The 24265-nt window shown below is 39.2% G+C and overlaps 1 protein-coding gene across 3 annotated transcripts in view; it reads right to left on the reverse strand.

Moving 5' to 3' along the window:
- The window catches only part of LOC137262268 (EF-hand calcium-binding domain-containing protein 4B-like), a 79369-nt gene extending 68221 nt beyond the window's left edge, over window positions 1-11148 (reverse strand). For 2 of the 3 annotated variants that reach the window (XM_067800081.1, XM_067800079.1), the window contains exons 1-2: window positions 10967-11148; window positions 8978-9369 (exon numbers count right to left, since the gene is read on the reverse strand). The gene's annotated coding sequence lies outside the window, so the exon portion shown is untranslated. The remainder of the gene's footprint in view (window positions 1-8977; window positions 9370-10966) is intronic. The other variant, XM_067800075.1, reaches the window with a different exon arrangement.
- Window positions 11149-24265: the final 13117 nt, after the last annotated feature.

Here is a 24265-nt window from a genome sequence, read left to right on the forward strand (position 1 = left end):
TCTTTCCCCAGGTGTGTGTATGCGTCTTTCTGTCTGTCCATGTGTGTAAATGTGTCTTTGCATCTGTCCATGTGTGTAAATGTGTTGTTGTGTCTTTCCAGGTGAGGGAATGTGTCATTGTGTCTCTCCAGGTGTGTGAATGTGCCAGTGTCTGTTAAGCCTGAAACTTTGTAATGACAGTTCCAGTAAGTTTGTTCATGTGATCATTATATTCCATAAGCCACAACTATGTGTACAGGATTGTAATAATACAGAAAATACATCAATACCAACAGACCTATAACATCCAAAATGACTGATCAATATTGCCCTCTCACTGTTTGCCCAGCAACACGTGGAACTCTCCATGTTCTCAGAAAGAAATGTTTGATTTCTTTTTTGGTTTATTACTCTTTACAAAGTCTTCTCTACATTTTAAATAGGAGCATAGGAATGCATTGAAAACAGAGCTCTGCCACATGTTGTTGTTGTTGTAATCAATTAAATTGCTGTTAATGTGCCTGGTTTTTCAGGATGGTTGTTTTTAGTGGTAGTAGGGAGAGAAATTAACCTAAGTCATGTATCTCTCTCATTATGCTAACTGCCTCTTGGCAAACACCCTAGGAATTAAATCCATAGTCTGTCCACAGAAAACGTTAACACCACACTCAATCATCTGATCCATAAATGTGAAAAAAAGACTTTTCATTCTCTATGCTGTGTACATGTCACTACATCAAGGTGCGTGTGGATCTATAACACAAGCACACAAACTTGATAAGCGATACAATGGCAGAACTCATGAATGACATGTTTGAACAACTTCACAGGCACACACAAGGTGTTTCATAATGATTGTGCTCTTGAAATGTCAAACAGTCCACAGAAAATGGCTCAGATAAAAAAAAGAGCAGAGAAGAAAATCAATTAAAAATTATTTCACAACTAAAATAAGAAATAATATTGAAATAAAATTCACATGATTTATCAAGGAATGTGTGGCACAAAGATTAAGCAAATTTTCAAAAGAATACACAACTGTTTCAGTTGTAGAAGGTGTCAGCATGAGCACAAACAATTGTAAAACCACTCATTTTTTTTTCAATTTTCAATTTAATTGTTTCAAAGCTGCTGCTGTATAAAAGACATTGATTAATGCTACATCAGCTATCCTGTATCAATGCTGATAACAAAAATCTTCTTCTGCATAAATGAGAGTTATTATTCACAGTTATTATCAGAGTTACCAGTCTAAAATGAAACACCTTCTTCATTGTTGTACACTGCTAATACATCTCTTCTTAGTCTAAAATTTCTCATGTGTCACATCAAAGCAGCCATGTTGTCAAGCTAAGAAAATTCATAAGTTAGCAGTACCATAGGGTGACTTATAAATATGTGTAATTCTTAAGTGTAATTCTAAGAGTAAAAGGTTTTATGGATGTGACTTAAGAAATTCTTAATATAATGTAATTCTAAGAATTTTATCGATTTAAGAATTCTTAACAATTTTAAGAATTTTTATAAATACAGCCCCTGGATAAAAAACACCACAGTCACACGCTCTCTCACATATGCAAACAAAGACTCTCCCTCACTCATACACACAACCAGACACAGACATACAAACATACACACTCACACTGTCAACATCACAGCAAAATCTGTTTACATGTATGTTCATGACCACTGACCACTGAGGCACACACAGAGACCGACACACCCTCATCTTGCCTCACACACATACACATCCCTTCAAATTCAAGATAAATACATCATGTAACACCCTAAGGTAAAGACTCAGTCTCAACTAATATATTCTATCTATTGTAACAATTTGGTCAGCTTCAGCATGTGAAGTGAGGGAACATGTATAATAGTGATGTTCATCTTACTTGATCCTGAAAAGTGAAGGTCCAGGTGTATTAATGATGTTCATCTTACCTGAGCCTGTGAAGTGAAGGTACAGGTGTATTAATTATGTACATCTTACCTGAGCCTGTGAAGTGAAGGTCCAGGTGTATTAATTATGTACATCTTACCTGAGCCTGTGAAGTGAAGGTCCAGGTGTATCAATGATGTTCATCTTACCTCAGCCTGTGAAGTGAAGGTACAGGTGTATTAATTATGTACATCTTACCTGAGCCTGTGAAGTGAAGGTCCAGGTGTATCAATGATGTTCATCTTACCTCAGCCTGTGAAGTGAAGGTACAGGTGTATTAATTATGTACATCTTACCTGAGCCTGTGAAGTGAAGATCCAGGTGTATCAATGATGTTCATCTTACCTCAGCCTGTGAAGTGAAGGTACAGGTGTATTAATTATGTACATCTTGCCTCAGCCTGTGAAGTGAAGATACAGGTGTATCAATGATGTACATCTTACCTCAGCCTGTGAAGTTGAGGTCCAGGTGTATTAATGATGTTCATCTTACCTCAGCCTGTGAAGTGAAGGTCCAGGCGTATCAACAATGTACGGCTTACCTGAGCCTGTGAAGTAAAGGTACAGATGTATTAACGATGTACATCTTACCTGAGCCTGTGAAGTTGAGGTCCAGGTGTATTAATTATGTACATCTTGCCTCAGTCTGTGAAGTGAAGATACAGGTGTATAAACAATGTACATCTTACCTCAGCCTGTGAAGTTGAGGTCCAGGTGTATTAATGATGTTCATCTTACCTGAGCCTGTGAAGTGAAGGTCCAGGCGTATCAACAATGTACATCTTACCTGAGCCTGTGAAGTAAAGGTACAGATGTATTAACGATGTACATCTTACCTGAGCCTGTGAAGTTGAGGTCCAGTTAACGATGTACATCTTGCCTGAGCCTGTGTTGTCAGATATGTCAGCTGGTATACCTGCATATCCCCTCGTGTTTCAAGGTCAGTGAGATAACCATACTGTAACACACTACACTATGCAGGAACATGCATACCATATTTCCTGTAATAAACACTGCTCCTCACCCAATAAATGTGAGACTTCAAACAACCACCCATTCTCCAATATATCTGAAATATCTAATAGTAAAACTGATAAAAAAGACAGAAGGTCTCCAATAAACAATAGGTGATAGATAAACAGACACCTTATCTCCCATAAATGATACGTCTCCAATAGACACCTTATCTCAGATACATGTGACATCTCCCATAGACTCCAGGTCTCCAATAAATAATCAAAGAATAGTCACCTGGGCTCCAATAAATTATAGGTCTAAAATAGACACCATATCTCCAATAAATGATAGGTTGTAAATAGACACCAATTCTCCCATAAACGGTTGGTCTCCAATAGACACCAGGTCTCAATAAATTACAGGTCTCAAATAGACACCATATCTCCAATAAATGATAGGTCTCAAAAAGACACCAGGTCTAAATAAATGACAGGTCTCAAACAGACATCTGATCTCAATAAATGATCAGTTTCAAATAGACACCAGGTCTCAATAAATGATAGGTCTCCAACAGACGCCATATATCAATAAATGATACCAGACACCAGGTGTATTAGAGACAATATGGTACCTACCTGTGTCTCTGTTGATAGTTTAAGCCAGTGTTTGATAAGGTATGGGGGATATGTTTTTTACAGCTTACTTACTGGTTTATTTCTATCGATTATTTTGTAATCTGACCCTGCAAGTCATATCAGTGTTTAAGACTGTTCTATAAACACACTTTATCTTATATACATGTTCTAACACTCCAGTTTATGAAAAATGTCTTTTTTTAATGTTCTGCAATTGAACTTTAACTGATAGTTATGTTCTAACACACCAGCTTGTGTAGATCTCGTAATGAGCTCATAAACCATTGTAAATATACACCACTGTTGTAGTGACTGAGTGAGAGAGTATGATTTTACCTCACTTTTAGCAATATTCCAGCAATATCACCCAGGAAACACGAGCAATGGCTTCACAGACTGTACCCATGTGGGGAATCAAACCCATATCATCAGTATAATGAGTGAACACATCAACCATTCACCTACCCCATTGTCCCCATATTGTAGAACAAGAATAATGTAAAAACAGTTGGTAGTTTATAGGGTCTGGTTGTGCAGTCAATATATTTGCACTGTGAAGGTTTAACCGAAGGCCAAATACGTTTCATTGTATACATGTGGAAGACTGCTAATTCAAGAAATAATCGAAGCGATCTACCTGCCGCCATGTCAGGATGCTGGTAATGCATGTTCATCTTAGGTACAGTTATGTGGAAGGCTAAATTGATCACCTACATTTAACCCTGTTTATAGGCCATGAAATAAATCACAAGCCCTTGACATGAATAACCAATCAACTTGATCATGGCCCTATATTATTTCTACAGGACGAAAATACATTCAATAATGCATGAGCACAGGAAACAGAAAACCCAATAAGTGCTATGTGTACTATATCAATTTTCAACATCTTTCTGGAACTACTGAAAACTGGGAGGATTAATATTATCCAAAAGCCATTGAGCAAGAGGAGTGATAAATACTGGTAATCAATACACAAAAATCTCATGTGGTTGTTAGAGTGTGGCTGATGTAAGGTCTGGGAGTTTTATTTTTTCATTATTGTTTTATTTCTTAATCAATCATGGTAATCATGGACACATTTTTTTGTCATTTTGGACATATTCTCTAATTTAGCAGGAGACCCGTGAAGGTCCCGGGGTAGAATAGGCCTTCAGCAACCCATGCTTGCCATCAACTCACTCCCTCACTCTCTAATTTAGCAGGACATCGTGGCACATTCTACCCCTGATTCTATCCTTACCCAATCAGAACTACACTAAAGTCAATCATAAAACATATTTAATAAATATGTGTCACAACTAAGGCTGTTACAATACACTTGGACATTCGGTGAATCGAACCATCGACCTTCATGAATTCAATTCGTTATTCATGCACACCAGAACCAAATATGAATGAATGTTTACTACTTTTAAACAGAGCATGTTTCACTTGAGCCCATATATCGTTTTTAAAAGTGAGATACGCAAGGATATATGTACTAGCCTTGCAGTAGTCCAAGTCATGTTATTAGTCGATTGAATAGCAAATTTGAGTGTCATGTCAGATCACTGGTTTATTACTACATCAAATTAACACTGACAGCATGGGATTCATATTGTGCATCAATCACTTACCTACAATATTGTATTCATGAATAATTATTCGTATTTGTTAACCAATATTCGTGATACCTATCATATTGCTACATAATGTATTCGTTGCAGACCCAGTTACAACTACTGATACTGTTTATCTTTCCGGAGACAAATAGAGTAACAGTGTAACATGGACATCAGGTTTTAGATGATTGGTCAAAACTTTGTACTGCCCACCACATCATTTATCATGACTGATACTCTTTGATGCCAACATGTTGCAGTAATGTGATGGTCCATATATCATGGAACTCATAAAGATCTGGGTTAGAATTGATCTTCAGTAACCCATGTTTGTCTAAAGAGGCAACTAACGGGATCAGGTGTTCAGGCTCGCTGACTCTGTTGACACATATCATCGCATCAGTATTCTGTTGATAGATGCTCATGCTGTTGACCACTGGATTGTCTGATCCAGACTAGATTATGTACAGTCAGCCAACGCATAGCTTGAATATTGCTGAGTGTGGCATTAAACTAAACTCACTCACTAAACCCATAATTCATGGGATAATTCGTAGACATCAGACATGTAGGTTCAATCTGTACAGCTGATGACTCTCACATAAAACACACAAAAATATACCTACCTACTCTAAATTTTTATGAGGTGTAATTGGAACCACAAAATTTCATTTATTGACATCAGATCACTTCCACTGTCACAAGTCTGTATCACAGTATTATTACACGGTATAGGAGTTACACCAGTCACAACACTACAATAGTTTTGCAAAACGGGGCCCTGATCAACATCTGTGATCAATGTTATCTGTCTGCCGACATCCTGTTCGTAATCTACTAATAACTGACTCTGAAACATGAAAAACTTGTGCCACAATGGTCTGTCTTGTTCCAACTTCCAAACTGCCCATTGTACAAAACCGTTCCTGACGTGACAGCCAGCATTTATCAAAAACAAGCATTTGTGTTCAAAACAGTATCAGAACAGTTTCAGTCTGATGTTTATCTTTATCACTGAACTTACAGCGACACACCGATATGATTTCACTGTAAATTTTGAACATGCATATATGAGGCGTTGGGGTTGCCTAGTAGTTAAAACGTTCCTTCATCACAGTTTTGATGTCCCACATGTGTACATGTGTGAAGCCATTTCTGGTGTCTCTCACCATGATATTGCTGGAATATTGCTAAGTTCCATGACACCATACTCACTCACACACTGACTCACATGTACAGTGACTTACTGAGGGTAATACGATAACATGCATTTCTGGGTAAGAAGAGAGACTTTTTTTCAAGTCTCCTCGAAGTATCTAACTTTTGAACTTTTTATAAAAGAGCTGTCCAAGTTTTCTAGACACTGATCTTTAAACATTACTTAAACATATGAACCCAACCATTGAGATGATAATTATATGAAAAACATCAAAATTAGTTAACGGTCACATGCAACCAAAAATATAATTAAAACACAATTATCACTTATTCAGGACATATAATACACATTACTGCCTGTAAAAAACAAATAAACAATATTATAAGTGTATAATCGCGATTCAAAAGTGCAATAGTTTGTACTTGGGCTTACTTCCCTTGAAACGAAGCCCTCGGGAGACCGAACCCCTCGGGAGACCGAACCCAGTGATAGCGGGTAGGTGTGCACTCATGTGTAACGACGGCTTCCGATTGGCTGGTTCATTTGCTGTTACGCTGAGGGCTTAATGTGTGTACAGAAAGATGATCTGTTTGATGGGCATGCTAGAAGTATGGTGAGTCACAAGAAAGTAAGATTCTTTATGGATAACAACTTCTTTTAATGTACTTGATGCGTCGTTTCAGTATGGATTCATATATCGTTGTCAAATACATGTTCTCTGAATTTGCGTTCGATCCAATCAAAAATCATCTCAGTAGAGATGGTGAACTACTGCGTGGATGGAAACTGTCATTCGTCCAAATACAAAAGCAGGAGTTTGCACCAGTTTCCGTCAGATCCAGTCATCCAAGAAAAATGAATATAGTTTGTTTGCAACCCACAGACATAAAAACATGTCATGTGTACAAGTATCACACCTGCTTAATTACAGAGACAGGACTCGGGTGCACGAGTCATAAATCAACTTATTTTGTTTATGGCGTATAGCCTGGTAGGTGTTAAGTTCAAATTGCATGTGGTCAGTGATTGAAGCTGTGTATTGCATATTGTCTTTAGCAGACAGGCAAGCAGACATTGAGGTGTCAATAAACCAGACATTGAACATTCCCTGCGACAGAGGCTGCTTACCACAATCAAAAAGTTTTTTATGTAACGAGTAGATTATTTACTTGTTTGTGTACACAACCAAGATTAGACTACTGCTCACAATCTCAAACTCCGGACATGCATACTGTTTCAAGCTCCGCGAAACTGTTCACTATGCATGCGTTATGGGCGCAGTGCAGTACAGCTGTTGAAACCACTTTTTCCCCCAGTGCTGGGGGAAATTTAGTGATTCGTTTGAACTCCGATTTCATCATGTTTTTTTTCAACTTTATAGGTTGAATTGGCATTTTTGATGATTTGTTTCGGTAAGTGCATACCGAAAGGTATCAGAATCTGCAAAGTTGTGATTTACGTTGCATGTGACCATTAACAAACTTCTAATAGTAATGGTCATGATGAGAAGTATTCATTGGCAAGGTACTGATGATGATGGGAGTAGACCATTTTAGTTTTATCTCTTCCTTATTAAGAAGTCGTATTGTGAGTTGTCACAATGAGAGTGATCCTTTAGGACTACCACCATTACTCATAACAATGATACCAATATCGGACATGTCAGTCACAGAAGTCTCAGAGAGGAACAAAAGACAATCTGCACCAAATCAATTAACTTATATACATTTCTGTTTCAGGTAAGTGTAACAGCTGTTGGCCATATTGTACAAAACCAACCCACATCATTAATATAATGTAAGGTTGTGTGGCTGGCACTCTCCTGTTTACTTGGTCATGTGTATCTACAGTTGAGTGAACTCGAGTGAACTTGACATACATCATCATAATCATCATCATCATCATAATCGTCACCATCGTTGTCATCGTCATCATCATTGTCATCATCATCATCTGATTATCAGTCATTTTAGTCTGATCATCATATAATTTCATCATCATCATCATCATCATCATCATCATTATCATCTTCATCATCATCATCATCATCACAACTATCATCATCACCATTATCATAACTTGTAATCATAATCATCATCATCATCAACTGAAACAGAATGCATTCACACAGACTTGTCAATTTAAGTCAGATTAGAATAATGGTTTTTCTTAATTGTGGTCAAATATGTGCAAGACAAAGACAAGAAATTTTTCAGAAATGATTTTTGGATTAATTGTAAAAAAATGGAAAAGAGTGAAGACACTGAAGCCTGAATACACAGTTAACAGTTTAAACTTGTCACCACTGACAGATACTTCACAATAGCTGCTCTATGCATTGATTTCCCCCTTGATAATGACCAGAAATAGCTTTTATTAAATTCACTGTTATATCTCTAACAACCTGAGGTATTAGCAGAAACATTAGCATGTGAAATTTAAGAAGATGTTTAGATCAGACATCACATGATGAAAAAACGGGTCATTAAATAAAATCACCAAAAAGGCAGGTAACCCACAGAAATAAACATTTTCATCAAACAAAACAGTCTGTGCTATGACTCCAGTGTGTTCAGTACTCCAGCTCTGAAAATAACTTCTTCAAGTGTGGATCAATGATCAACATTGCGATTCACATGATAAAAACATACTGACGAGACTAGAGCTTGATGGAGCAGATTTTACAAAGACATTGCACTCACCTCAAGCCAGTCTTGAAAAGTATTGTCTCAGACATGGGAACTATCCCCTTCTTCCTCACTTGGCAATATATTTGACCAAAGCCAATTGTTTACATGTTTGGCTACAAAGCCTTGTTGAATGTCAAACACAATTTAGGATGGAAATTGTGGGATAACACTTTCCTGCCACCAACTTTGTTTTGACATCGGACAAGACTAATGGGTCAGTGATACCCCCACACCAAATACTGATACAAGCAAACTGTATTGATTCGTGGGAAGCTGATGTTACACTGTGTTCTTCTTCAGTAAATGTGTCCTTTGTTTAATATCAGCTGATTTGTGCCGAAATGTATCTGTGGTAATGGATTTCTGCCATTTCAACAGATGGCTGGATCATTTCCTTGTCACACCTGAAATCAAGGTACAGAAAATGTAACACCTGTCACACCAAGTGTGATTATCACCTGAACTTCCTCTTCATCAGTCACTATAGGACCATAATCATACAGTGTTATTGTGGGTTTAGCATTTTGAAAAGATTTTATGAATTTTGTTTCAGTTGAGCCCCAAATTAGTATCATGCCAAGAATATCCCTACATAATTGTGTCTGGGCCAGACAAACAAACAGGAAATATTCAGCAATATTCTGACAGTCTGTAAATAATCAAGTCTGGACCAAACAATCCAGTGATCAAAAGCATGAGTGAGTGAGTTTGGTTTTATGCTGCACTCATCAGTTTTCCAGCTATATGGCAGCATATTGTAAATAGTGGAGTCTGGACCTGACAATCCAGTAATCAACAGTATGACAGACAATCTGTGCACCTGGGAGCTGATGACACGTGTCAACCAAGTCAGCAAGCCTGACCATCCAATCCCATAAGTCACCTCTTACGACAAGCATAATCGCCTTTTGTGGCATGCTTGGGCTGCATCATCATCATGAACATTGATCTGCTGAACTGGGACACAATGACTTGTGTCAACCACACGAGCCTGACAACCTGATCGTGTTAGTCGCCACATACAACAAACAAGGGTTACTAAAGACCAATTCCAGTCCTGATCTTCACAGATGATTAACAGAGAGAAAATGATTGAATACATCATTAAACATCATATTGATGGGCATGTCATTTTGGAATTTGTGTGAGTATTGAAGGCATTGTGCATGATGTTGAAAGTGTTTCTTGAGTAGCTGGATGTGTGACTGTCTGGAGGTGGGCATGTCAGTGACTGGGGGCTTTGTTAGACTAACATCTAGGCTGTGGAGTGAACACATTTTCAGAAAAAAACAGTTCCTAAATCATATCCATATTATATCACAATAAAGGACACCATAGATCCTCTTTATTTCAGCCTGAAACTATAATATAACTTGCCACATATTATACACAGCACAATGGGATGCATTTGGTATATTTATTTTAGAATCTGTATGATAGTCCTTGGAGCCTGTGGCTATAAGTGTATGCAATGTATACTTAAAAATAATTCTGTATAGATGTTTGTTTCTTGCAGCTGTTTGTTTCTTGCAGTTGTTTAATGCTACGCTCAATATTCCAGCTATATGATTGGGGTGTAAATAATGGAGTTTGAAATAGACAATCAAGTGATCAACAGCATGAGCATCTATCCTCACAACTGATATGTGTCAACCAAGTCCTGACCACCCAATCTGAGACTGTAGCCTTACTCAGACATATAGAAGCAAGAAGGAAGACACCCATGGCCTCAACGTAGTGAGAACAAATATTTACAACTTGTGATCATGGAGCTTTGCAGTTTGCTCCATTAACGATTAAATGATGCACGAACAAAGGGTACCCATTATGGGCTCAGTGAGCTAAACGTATTTCTGGTGTCCACACAGAATTCACAGAATGCCGCTGTCTTCAAATAAGTTAGATAACACAAGTGCATTATTTTCAACAAAAAGTCAATACCTTCATTCAGACGAAATAATTTACTACAAAGAGAAAAGGGCGGATGCCCCGCCACATCACCTGTTTATAATTCCTCCTGACTGCACTTTGACAATACACTGGTGTGCGTGCGATACTGTATCCATTCACATCCGTGCTATCACATGAAGCAACTTCCGTTCACCCACCTGGAGATAAAATCATCCTCAATATTTCCACAACCACCTGTTGACGTTTACATTTAAACGAAAACAAATTAGAGTGACCTGCCCTTGATGCGTCGGTGGGACGTTCGATATTTTATTAGCGCTTCGCACAATCTGCTCAAGTCCCTGAGCCATATTATTTCCCCTTCGCCCAGACGCAAATAGAAGTGTGTGTGCGTGTGAAAAGAATATACGAATTAGAAGCCTGTAATATTGGGAATTATGTAAGATGTACATTAAACCTTTGCTTGCCTTCATACCCTTAAAAACTAGGCGAAATGATACGGTTTAGTCCATTTGATGGGGATATGGTTCGGCCTTTATCGCGACCATGGCTAATCAGCCTCGTCTCATTGCGACTGAAGAGGTAGAAAAAGATTGGACCAGGCAGGCTGGGTATCATCAGTACCTACATTCCATGCATCTCTGAATAAATCGTTCTACATCTTTTTCACGCAAGAGAGATGGTTTCCAGTACTTTCTATATATCATACAATACATGTATCAGTTTCCAAGAAAATGTTGGAAATATGGGTTTTCTGGTGATGTGAAACGATCATCCACTGATCTGACGAAAGTCGGTGTCTTTTGTTCATTGTGTTTGTCGTTGCAGATCAGTGTGTGTGCACATGGATATATCTTGGCGCAAGTACCGTTTGGCAGGGGTTCATTGATGGTGTAAGAGTGCCATTCATGATTGTAAACAAAATATGAATTTACAACGGCACATCACTTAACTCGAGGACAGCGCTGTTGTACAGAATGAATGAATGAATGAATGAATGAGTGAATGAATGAATGAATGCAAAATCAAATACTAGTAGGCAAACACAATTCTTAATTTCATTCTAAACTTAACCCATCATTGATGGCGGAACTTGGGGTAGGGCGGGGTCCTGGGGGGTCAGCAGGACCCTGCATCCCACGGGATTATTTGGACCCGTTGTTAATCATGATAATCTTTGCTGTAATGACTAAAAAAAAGTTCAGTGATCAGAAGTCGCAAATATAATGTTTGACGGGCTCAGAGACACTTTCACTAGTGAAATCGTTTGAACTCCGATTTCGCGGGCTTTTTTTATCGCGTTTTTTTTTTCAACTTTATAGACTGAATTGGCACTTTTCATAAGTGTTTCGGTAAGTGCATACCTAAAGGTATCAGAATCTGCAAAGTTGTGTTTTACGTTGCATGTGACCTTTAAGGTGCACTTTAACAGTTGGATTATAGAGCAGAACATTAGATATATTCTCTTGCAGACTTTTAGAAGGAAGTGCCAACTTAAATATCTGGACACAATGATTTGAAAGATTAAACTGGGAGTATCCTTCAAAAAAAGCCTTCGTCCAAATATCTAGCAAGCAATCTAAATCTTTGACTGTTGATTATAACGGGAAGTCATTCAATACAAGACAACATAATTTGTATGATATTATCCATAATCTAAAAGGCACCAAATCACAGATTTTTCAGTTTCTGCAATTACCTTAGAAAACTCCAAATTTAAAATGTGATAACTAATATCTCGTTAACCACATTACCAACAAATGTGGAATTTGGGTTATAGCTTTGCCAATGATTCTTTCAAAATAAAATGACATCCAGAATACAGTTAAGCTGACGGCATTTTAAACACCCATCCTTTACGTGGATCATGTAGATGTTTTATTCAATCACTTCCATTTAATCCATATGCTTTAAGGGCCATACTCACCAGCTTGCCCCAATCTGTGGTACAGAACACCAAAGTCGACCTCGGTAAGTTGTCTGTGTCACACCTTGTACATGAGCTTTACACTGCACACAGCTATGTCCGCATTTGTGTTAGAGACAGTGTTAGAGATTCTACTTTCTTTTCTAAGTGAGTGAGTGAGTTAATATTTAACATCACATCGGCAACATTCCAGTCACATCGCTTTCTTGTTTAAACTTTTTATAGCATTACACTGTGCCCTTTTTGTCATTCAACAACGACGGATAACATTTGTGGCTAATGAAACTGTGTAAATTGTAGTGAGTTAATATTTAACGTCACATCGGCAATATTGCATGAATATCGTGGCGAATGTAGATTTAAATTCAAACTGTAAAGATAATCACAAAATCTTCATAAATGTTCTTAGGCCAACACACCGGTTCTCAGGAAAAGATGCAATACATACCGTTTGAAAAGCGTATTGCCGTCAAAATATACCGGTAATACCGTGCAGTCCTGATAAAAACTGATCCATCCTCCCCATCCTTCAATCTCTTTGTTAAATGTAGGTTTGATGGCATACATTGGTGTACAAACCAGTAATCTTTATACCTTCCTGAATGTCATTTCGCCACCTGTGAACATCAAAAATGGGGGGCAGGGTAGGAGGAACTTGTCATCTACTAGTATGTATCATCTTTTATATTGTTTGTACAGAACTGAAGTCTTGATTTGAGAGAGCAGTCGTCACTGGGGGCACAGCTCTGCTGTGCAAGTACCGGGAGTACCACGTCAACTCTCTTACCTACAACCTTGTGTCTTCACAATAGAGGAGTGAGTCAGTTGGGATTAAATCTGCTTTGAGAGAGCATGTAAATATAAGTTATTTCATTGTGTGTCAGTGTGACTGGGGAGGAAGGTCGGAAGTGATGCAGTTCTTTGGTAGCACCATCATGATGTTGACAAATCTGGAAATATCATCATTGAACTGAATGGTTATTTTGGCGGCCGGGACTCAAACTTTCAATAAACCTTGTCAGTCTTGTTTTCAGGCATCCCCGATATCTCCAGGGTATACGTTCCGATAAGTCTCCACTATACCCTGGATGCATCTACGGCAGTTTTATTACCCCCTTTGCTGGATCGCATTCTCACAATCAGCCAATCAGCTAAGCCGCCGTTACAACCGAACTTGAAAGTGTCAATAAAGATAGCTGTTGCAACTGCGAAGGTTTGTTCGCAGTGCGACTCAGACTTAGGAGAAATCATACAGACACATTGATAGATCCGAAAATGTAAAAAATATATGCTAGAACTCCTTCTGTCTCTTTCAGAGAATTTGTGCATGGTTCGTGTTGCCAAGTTTAATCGGTTAGATAATTTAAAAAGCGAAAGTGTGTTGTGATTGGTTCGCTCAACTTCCCAGCGTACACACCTGATTGGATAAAGGGACAGTCAAGGGAGGTAATAAATTTACCGGGCAAAATGTTTATAGCCGTAGATGCATCCAGGGTATAGTGGAGACTTATAGGAACGTACACTCTGGAGATATCGAGGATGGTTTTCAGGAAGAGTCAAACACTTCTTTTCAATGAATAAATAGCTTTTTATTCATGGGTATAAATGTAATTCAGCACAATGCTCCTTTTCACTAAGTAGATCCCTCTCAAGCTTAAAGTTTATGTGCATGGACCAGTGTTTGGGCAATAAAAGTTTGACATATGGTTTCAGTGGTAGTCAGTGTTATCAGGGAGCCTATATAGAGAGTTATAGTTATAGAGTATCCCTGGTGTTATGTAGATATAGTGATGGCTTATTTGGTAATCTGAATAAATCGATGGTTACTAAGATAATAATTTGTGTCTGTGTTCGAAAAGTGCAGTCAATTTACAGCATCAGCTGTTATAATTATGTAAGGACAAGGGGAACTTTCGGGCTGAATTATCTGCACTTAGTTTGAGACTGACATGTAGAATGGCCCAAATTGGATCGCGTCGTATTTATAGGTGCGAGAAAATGGTCACATGTCAGTTCTAGACCAATCAAATCACGAGATATTATGTTACGTCCTTATTCTTTTGAGGAATCTACTTTCACAACATGAAACCACTGAAATAAAGGGGAAGAAGCATTATCGCAGAAAGTAATCTGGTAGGAAAATAACTGTTTTTACCCACCAGTTAATTACTCCTAATTAATTCATTAAATGCCCTCCAATATCATAATATCAACAATTGCGTCTCTCCCTACGTCCTGCCTCGTCCTTGCTGCGTGCTCAGGGTGCGCAATAACAGCGAGCGACGCCGACTGAGAACTACGATGGACAGTTCAAAGAGGAAGATTACAGATGACAGGAGGCAATCAACAACATGGCAGTGCTGCTAATATAATTTGACAGTGGCGCTGGAAGTCATGTTTATGAAAAGCATGTTCATAAATAATAATGCTGAACATCGCGTATGAATACAACGGTGGGAATCATGCAGTTCCCATAGTCAGGATTAACATCGGCTTTGCAACATGACCTGGCATATCATCAAATACAATTCTGGTTTCTACTCTTTGTAATTCACAAGATTATATAAACTTTATAATGCAAAACACTAATCTCAGTCAAAAGTAGCGGTAACCCCATTGCGACATAGACTGGCTGTCACAAAGTTAAAATGGCGGGCGTCACCGAAACACAGAGCTCGTGGGAAATTCATTGAAAGGTTAATTAACAAGTGTCGCAGGGATTATGTCACAGTTTGTCGAAGGACAAGGTAAGATTAATCCAGATCTGATAGTCAGTTTGCGTAATTTGACACTTAGAACGAGGAAATATGAAGAAAAGTACGGTCAATTGAAAAGCTCTGGAAAATGTAAACAAGCTCGTTCTGACAGGCAACGCTGTTGACATTGACTCTTACAAAGTACGACTGTGTTCTAAACCAATGGCGTAATGTGATGGCATTAGCTTATGATATTTTACGAATGGCAATGCGTTATAAATAATGATCTAAACAACATGTTACAATCTTTTGGCAGATTTCTTACCAAAAACACTGACTTGCGTGAAAACGAGGTTGCCATAATACTAGTATATACTCATATATATAAAGCTAATTGTATGATAATTATGGTAATACTTTCTGCACTGTCATCAACTATAAAAACTACAAGTGGGAAATGCATAAAAGATATCCCGCAATGCCTAATCATTTACAAGCTCTTGTAACTTATGAATTTTGCAATTTGACTGGAGGAATAACTTCTCATTCTTCGTGATGGGCATCACATTCTATTTATCTGTATAAAAAAAGGAATTTACAACCAACAATAGGCGTTACCCAAGCGAAACACAAGGCCACATGGGGCATGTTGTACGCGAAGGTGATAATGATCGGGACAAGAACTTGTGGATCCTTAGAGTTAAACAGCTAAGGGACACAACTCCTTATCCACCTCCCTCGTACTATACACTATACATCTTATGTTTCAGGTGTTGCAGGCATAACATGTGTTCTAAAAACGTATGGAGGACCTGTTGTAAGAAGAAAATATTTTAATAAAAATAGAGAATGTACGGACAAATGCTCAGTGAAGGAACATGACCCTGATGCAGAGGGGCTGGAATCGGACTCATGCTCCAGCCAGCTGTATGACCCTAAGTGGTGTCTGTCCCCTGGGAGCCAGTGGTTGGAAGTAGCAGGAGATGCCTGGTCCCGGGGGGAGGGGATTCCCATTGACCCACTCTACGGGATACCCCTATGGATGGAGGCAAGCAGGCAGGAAGACAGTGAGGACGAGACTCTCAGCTGCGATGAGGAATATAATATTGCAGCAGGTGCCCTGTGGGAGGACATTTGTCCAGTGGTGGACTTGGTTTCAGAAGAACCCTACCAGCTGGAGGAGGAGGATGTGGTGTAGGGGGATAGGAGAAGGTGGTGAAGGAGGAAGTGGTGTAGAAGGAGGGGAGCGGAGTTGGAGGAGGTGGTGTAAGAGAAGGAGGAAGTGGTGTAGGGGTTGTTGTAGGAGGAGGGAAGTGGTGTAGGTAGTGTAGGAGGAAAGGAAGTGGTGTAAGAGAGGAAGTGGTGTAAGAGGAAGTGGTGCAGGAGGAGAGAAAGTGATGAGCAAACACGTTACCCCTAGGCTACCCCACCGTCCTGGAGAAGAATAGGATGTGGAAGGGAAACTAGGGAGGATGGGGTGCAGGAGGAGGCGTGTAGATGAAAACTAGGGAGGAAACTGGGGCATTCATAAAGGAGGACATCAAAAGATATCATGGAGAAAAATGTTCCTTTGTTGCAATTATTGTTGTTTTTGTTGCTATTTGCTTTCTATCACCTCTGTATAGTATTTTTTAAATTTGTACAAAAAGTATGTTATTGACTTTATGTTAATATCATTTGTGATTTATATTTAAATACAAAAACTATTTACTTTGTTACCAAACTCTGATATTTGATATTTGTGCGTAGTTATTAAATGTTAAAATATAATGTGGTTTTCTTTTGAATGAATAAATTATTTTACATTACATCTGTGGTGCACTTGCTTTACATCTAGTAATGCAGGATCCCTGATAACCACGTACATATCATTACAGTTATTCTGAGCTGTGAAAATGTCAGACGCTTGGACATTGTAATTTACCCTTTTGAGAAACTCAGCAATATGCCAGAGGACCGTCTGTAGGGTACCAGTCAAACTGCCCCACCAACAGAAGGCTCCTGCATATTTGGTCAAATGTGCCCGGATTTAACATTTGTCAAAAACATTACTTCCTAACAACTTTCATATGATGAATATAATATCAAAGATGACATATATGGATGGTATATATTTAATCATTTTAAACAAATTGGGCCATTTTGACTCTGACCTTTATGGTAATTAGACCAACCCTTAGTCAAATTAACGAAACAAATCTGGGCCTAAAAAGGCGGGGCAGTTTCATCCATTTCGACTAGTCAGTGCAAAAATCAAGTCTTGACCAAACAATCCAGTGACTGACATGTTGAGCATAATCTACACATTTAGTGGGAAGGGGATGAGGGTGGTGGTGTCACCCATTTTGTTCTATGGAGATAGAGGTGTCATCAAATATGTTCACAGTAACTTGGGTAGGGGTGGTAAATTTTGTACATGACATACATAAATTTAATATAATTTAGCAAGGGGAGGGGAGCCACATTACACATGCCTATCCATAAAAAACATAATCGCCCCCTAGCCTTAATTTATGAAAGATCCCCAAGTAATCAGAAACATTCTGATTCCGTGCATACTGTTATTTGTTTTTTGCATTTTCAAAGGTAACAAAAGAAGCTGTCTATCCTTTACAGTAATGTTGGTGGAATCAGCAACAAACAAAACACATGCATAGCCAGTGCACAGCAACATCCGTGTTAATTCTTGATGTCCGTTTCCCATGCCAAATGAAAACAAAATGATCACTTTGAGTAATATGTTAACCTGGACAGTCCAGCCACCTTTACAGTTAGGTTCAAAAGTATTGAGAATCCCATGAACATTACTCAAAGGCAAAATAATGAGTGAAATTTGAAATTGCTAAGCATTAAAAACTTGTACACACCATGTGGATTTCTGCATGCATGAAATAAATATTTTCTCAGTTCCCAGTTACCTTCCATGCACAGTTTAATGCACAGTTAAATGCTGGTAGTCATACTCCCCATCAGAGAACTTACAGTTTCATTGGGGATACTGTCTCAATGTCGCACTACCTCTCTTTTTATGTCTTCAAGCTTGGTCAGTCCCTTTTGGTTAACACTCTCCTTCACCATCTGCTAAATATTCTCAATGGAATTCAGATCCTGGTTGTAATCTGTGCGACCTCACATTTTTCTCTTAGAACCACGTTTAGAGTGCTTTGTCAGATGTTTTGGGTCATTGTCCTGCACAAAACCTAATCATTTCAATAAAAGACTCTTGCAGTTGGAAAAAGAAAGTTCTCAAGAATATCTGTGTATCGTTTACTAGTGAAATTTCACCGTCCACACACGCACAAAGAAGTTGTTCCCAGATTTTGTCCACATCCTCATTATTAGGATACACCCAGGCAGAACTTTCATTAGTGAAAATTTTGTTGCTCTAATGAGAATTTTCATGGTCCTGATACCACAAAACGCCGTTTTCCTTATGTTTGTCTTTCGTGTCTGGAGCAGGCGTTTCTCCCCTTTCTTGTGCTCAATTCTAGCTCCACTCATCTCTGAAGAGGACTGTCTGCTCTTTCTGACAGTGTATGGACATCGGTGATACCTCCGTCATACAACTCTAAAAATCAACCTACTTTTCTCTCCAGCAGCCACACTGGTGGCTTTTAGTGGCATGTGGAACTTTAGATATTACCTGAATCTTTTACAGATAAATCTACTTTTACTGTTTGACACAACGTTTCGGAGTTACTTCTGACCCTTTCGTCAGATGAACTGATGGAAATGGCGTCTGCTTAAACTTCAGAGGAGGTAACTCTAATTTGACATGTCTAGATGGGTAAGATGAGTTGCCTCCCTTGCACTGGTAACAGATCGCGTGGAGCTCATGAATAAACCTTAAAGTTCATACTGCCATGAAACATTCTCAATAATTATGAACCGACCTATGCTAGGCATACGTAAAGCGTATCTAGCTATATAGCTGTTTCGAAAACAAGTTGGATGGTAATGTATCTACAGCTATTTGAGGGCTAAAAGGGTGCGATGCTGTGAGATCAGAGCTCTCGAAGATACACATGGACTGCTTGACTCCAAATCAGCCTTATCATATCCTTGATAAAAGTGTTACAACCTATACCAAACATAGTTGCTGTAATACAGATGTTTTTCAGCCATTAAAGATGCTGTTTAGTCATGTATTGTTGTTTTACAGGGAATGTTCTTGAAAACTCATCCAGCAATATTCCAGCTACTGCATGTTGTCTAGGTTAAATAATGTTAAGTGTACAGAACCTTTGTCTTCATGCTGTAAAAGATATGTAGGTTACATGATATGGTTTTGTCCATTAGACTTATAGTGGTCATTAATACTACAGATCACCATGGGATTTCGTGTTTTGATGGCATAGCTATCTGGTTGTGTTCCATTGTAATTGTTGAAGACGAGGTTGGACTACAAGCTATCAAAACCAAGGCGGCTATCATAGGTATCTAAATTCAAGATTTCTCTAGTGCATAAACCGTTCTACATCTTTTCACGCAAGACAGATGGTTCCCGTATTTGGTTTATATCATACAATATCATTTTCCAAGATAATGTTGGAAATGTGGGCTTTCTGATGATGTGAAACGACCATCCTGGTTGGACGTATGTCGAATCTTTTGTTTGTGTTTACCGCTGCAGAAACGCATATGCAGAAGAATATATCCTGGGGCAAGTACCGTTTGGCAGGGCTTCTTTGATGGTGTGGGAGTGCCTCTCATGACTGTAAACCTGATCTAGTGACTATCAGGCAAAATCTGAATGGACAACGGCACACCACTGAAATCTTCGACAGCGTTGTTGTACAGCCGAAATAAACGCACAAACAAATGAATGAACAAACAAAATGGGCCATGATAATTCTTAATTTCAGTTCAGACTTAACCCATCATTGTAGACTTAAGAGGAACGTAGTTTTTTATTCTTCTTGGACCAAGGATAGACGGGTCACTCACTCTCCTAGGGCACCACAATTAGCTGTACACAGTAACATCCCTTGCACGGCCGGGGCGGGGTCTTGGAGGTCTTCAGAAGGATGATGTCAATCATATGCTCATTGTATAATGTCCAAAACAACAAAGCTCTCTGATCACAAGACGCGAATATAATGTTTGCAACTACTGTCTGGCCATGCATGTATTCCTCTGGCTTTCATCTGTCTGAATAAAGCTAAAGTTTCTTTTAGTCCGTGTGGATGATTCGCTAGTTCTATCCCGTTTCTGAAATGACCGATACAACGATATATACATGGTTTTAACATCCATGTCGCCATCAACGCCGAAAAAGCCACTGCAGTCAAAACCAATTGGACATTTGATAAACAGTTTGTTCAAATCCCCCTTTTTAACGCTAAACTGAAAAAAGCGCACTGGAAGCGCCCTCTATAGCGAGACCGCAAAATTCGTCATTGCCTCCGTTGTTGCTGCCTATGACGTCACAGACAGCGTCACGTGACTCAACAATCACAGTATCTTTTTATTGGGAACCTTTAGAGATGGGTTTGTTTGATGTTCTACAGGGAGTTTGTGGTTCGTTGACGTTGCAAAATCTACGCAATGCCACGGTTAAAGGCATCGTACAAGAAGCAGGGTAAGATATTGTGAGCCTGTGTTAATTGGTGCCGGTTCGATTAAGAAGTCGTCATAATGACGGGCTAAGTAATATTTGTCACTATTCATTAAAACGTATGTTTCTGTACATTGTTTGTCGTTGAGGTGCGCTTTAATTAACAATTGAATTACAGAATGATCTATTCTCTTGCTGACTTCTAAAAGGATAGACTCTTCCATTGTTGCTGTTATTTTGGAAGCGCACGCACGAACTACATACATACTTTAACGAATTACGAGGGTCGGTCCGAAAGTAATCAGCTTCACCTAGAAAAATGATTCAAACGCTGCTGATTTCTTGTACTTTTTCTACATTTGTCAACCTCAAGCCAACTGGTTTTACTATGCTCGGGCCTCACGGTCGCCAGGTGGTTAGACTTTATTACCTTTGTACCAAAAAACACCCGCAAAATCTGCAATATCCAATACAAAGTTCAGAAAACAAAATATGCAAGAAGCATGTTGCGTGTTTCTAGGTACAGGTCCGCAAGAATCAAATTTAGACATTAAAGTACATAAAAACGCAATCTGGAAATACAATCGCTTGTCAAAGTAACTTTCCCCTTTACATTTACTGAAAGAGTTTCTTTTGGTGACACTGCCCACCCCATCACACGACGTACTCATAAGGACAAAACTCTGTGTAATGTTTTCACTTATTCATACATGATGCCAAGGGTTCAAACTAAATACTGAATGGTCACACTGGTGTCAGTTCTCAGTATGTTGTAAACAGTACCAGCTTTCAATATCTGCTCACGATGTGTTTGAAAGATTAAAATCAGCGAGTCCTTAAAAGAGGCCCGTCTGAATAAAAATCAGACAATCCAAATCTTTGAATGTTGGTTATGACGGGAAGTCATCCAATACTATTCTGAACATATTTTATATGACATTATCTGAGGACATACCATTATCTAAGAGGTACGTAATAGCAGATCGTTTTCCATTTTCTGTACTTTTAGATGACTACTATTGTGTTAACCACGTTACCCCCATACGTGAAATTTTGGATGCGGTTTTGCTAATGATTCTTTCAAAATAAAATGGTCGTTTTTCAAACTTTGAACATCGAGAATATAGTTAGACTGACTGCTTCTTGAATACCCCTCCTATACATAGATCATGTTGATGTTTTATTCATTAATTCCATTTAATACATATGCTTGAAGGTCCATACTCTCCAACTTGCCCCAATCTGTGATACGGAACGCCAAGGTCGACCTCGGTAAGTTGCTAATGTCACACCTTTATATGAGTCAATGTTGCTCTACACTGACAGCTATGTCAACATTTTTGTTGTGACTATGTCAGAGAAAGCATGAACAGCGATGTGAGCGTTGTGTTCATACATACAGATACACAGGTCTGCAGTCATAAAGTAGATACATACAGATGTTCATACATATATTGTGTAATACTTCACAAAATTGTGTGTGTCAATCCTATTTTCTTCTATTTTCAAGTCCATATACACATATGCTGTGGTTCCGATAACATCAGTCTCAAAATGTTAGGTTACATTATCATGGATGCTTTGTCATTGAATAACGAAGGAAAACATTTGTTGCGAATGAAAGGATGTGTAGATTTTAATGAGTGAGTGAGTTAATATTTAACGTCACACCGGCAATATATACCTGCAATACCGTGCAGTCCTAACAAAAACAGTTCCTCCCCACCCTTCAGTCTCTTTGTTAAATGTAGGTTTGATGGCTTGACATTGGTGTACAAACCAGTAATCGTTATACCTTCCTGAATGTTATTTTCCCAGCTGTGAACATCAAATTGGGGCGGGGTAGGAGGCACGTGTCATCTACTAGTATATATCATCTTTTCTGTTGTTTACAGAACTGAAGTCTGGATTTGCGAAGGCAGTCGTCACTGGAGGCACAGCTCTGTTGTGTAAGTAGCGTCTGTATCGTCAACTCTCTAACCTATAACCTTGTGTCTTTGCCTTTACAATAGAGGAGTGAGTTGAGTTTAAATCTGCTTTGAGAGAGCATGTAAGTTATTTCACAGTGTGTCAGCGTGATCGGGGAGGAAAGTCGTAAGTCCCGCAGTTCTTTGGTGGCACCATCATGATGCTGACAAATCTGGAAACATCATCATTGAACTGAATGACTATATTTACCTTTATGAAATGGACGGAAAACCAACAATAGACGTTACCCAAGCAAATCACAAGGCCACATGGGGCTTGTATGGACATCATAATGATCGGGAGAAAACAGATCCTTAAACAGCCATGGGACACAACTCCTTATCCGCCTGCCTCGTACTATACATCTTCTGTTTCAGGTGTTGCAGGCATAACATGTATTATCAAAACGTACGGAGGATCTGCTGTAAGAAGGAAATATTTTAATAAAAAAAGAGAATGTAAAGACAAATGCTATGGAAAGGTTCATGACCCTGACGCCGAGGGGCTGGAATCGGACTCGTGTTCCAGCCTCCTGTATGACCCAAGGTGGTGTCTGTCCCCTGGGAGCCAATGGTGGGAAGTAGCAGGGGATGCCTGGACCCGGGGGGAGGGGGTTCCCATTGACCCACTTTACGGGATACCCCCATGGATGGAGGCAAGCGAGCGGGAAGACAGCGAGGACGAGAGCCTCATTTGGGACGAGCATTACAATATTCCAGCAGGTGCCCTGTGGGCGGACATTTGTCCAGTGGTGGACATAGTTTCAGAGGCACCCTACCAGCTGGGGGAGGAGGAGGTGGTGTAGGAGGACAAGAGAAGGTGGTGAAGGAGGAGGTGGTGGTGCAGGAGGAGAGGAAGTGGAGTACGAGGACGTGGTGTAAGAGGAGGAGGTGGTGCAGGAAGAGAGGAAGAGGTGTAGGAGGAGGTGGAGTGGGAGGAGAGGATGTGGTGTAGGAGGATGTGAGAGAGGGGAGGATGTGGTGTAGGAGGAGAAAAAGAGAAAAACAATGTTCAGGAGAAGCAGAAGGGATGTATAGAAGAGTGCGCAATTGTCATTTTACTGCAATTTTCTAGCAATATCATGGCAGGAGACACCAGAATGGGCTTCAGACATTGTATGTACCCATGAGGGGAATCGAACCTCGGTCTTTGGGGTGTTGAGAGAACACTTTACTCCTAAGCTATCCCACTGCCCTATAGAAGACGAAGCAGCGATGATGGGGATGGACAGCAGTAGGATG

The sequence above is a fragment of the Haliotis asinina genome, chromosome 14, assembly GCF_037392515.1.
Source record: "Haliotis asinina isolate JCU_RB_2024 chromosome 14, JCU_Hal_asi_v2, whole genome shotgun sequence".
NCBI classification, from domain to species: Eukaryota; Metazoa; Mollusca; class Gastropoda; order Lepetellida; family Haliotidae; genus Haliotis; species Haliotis asinina.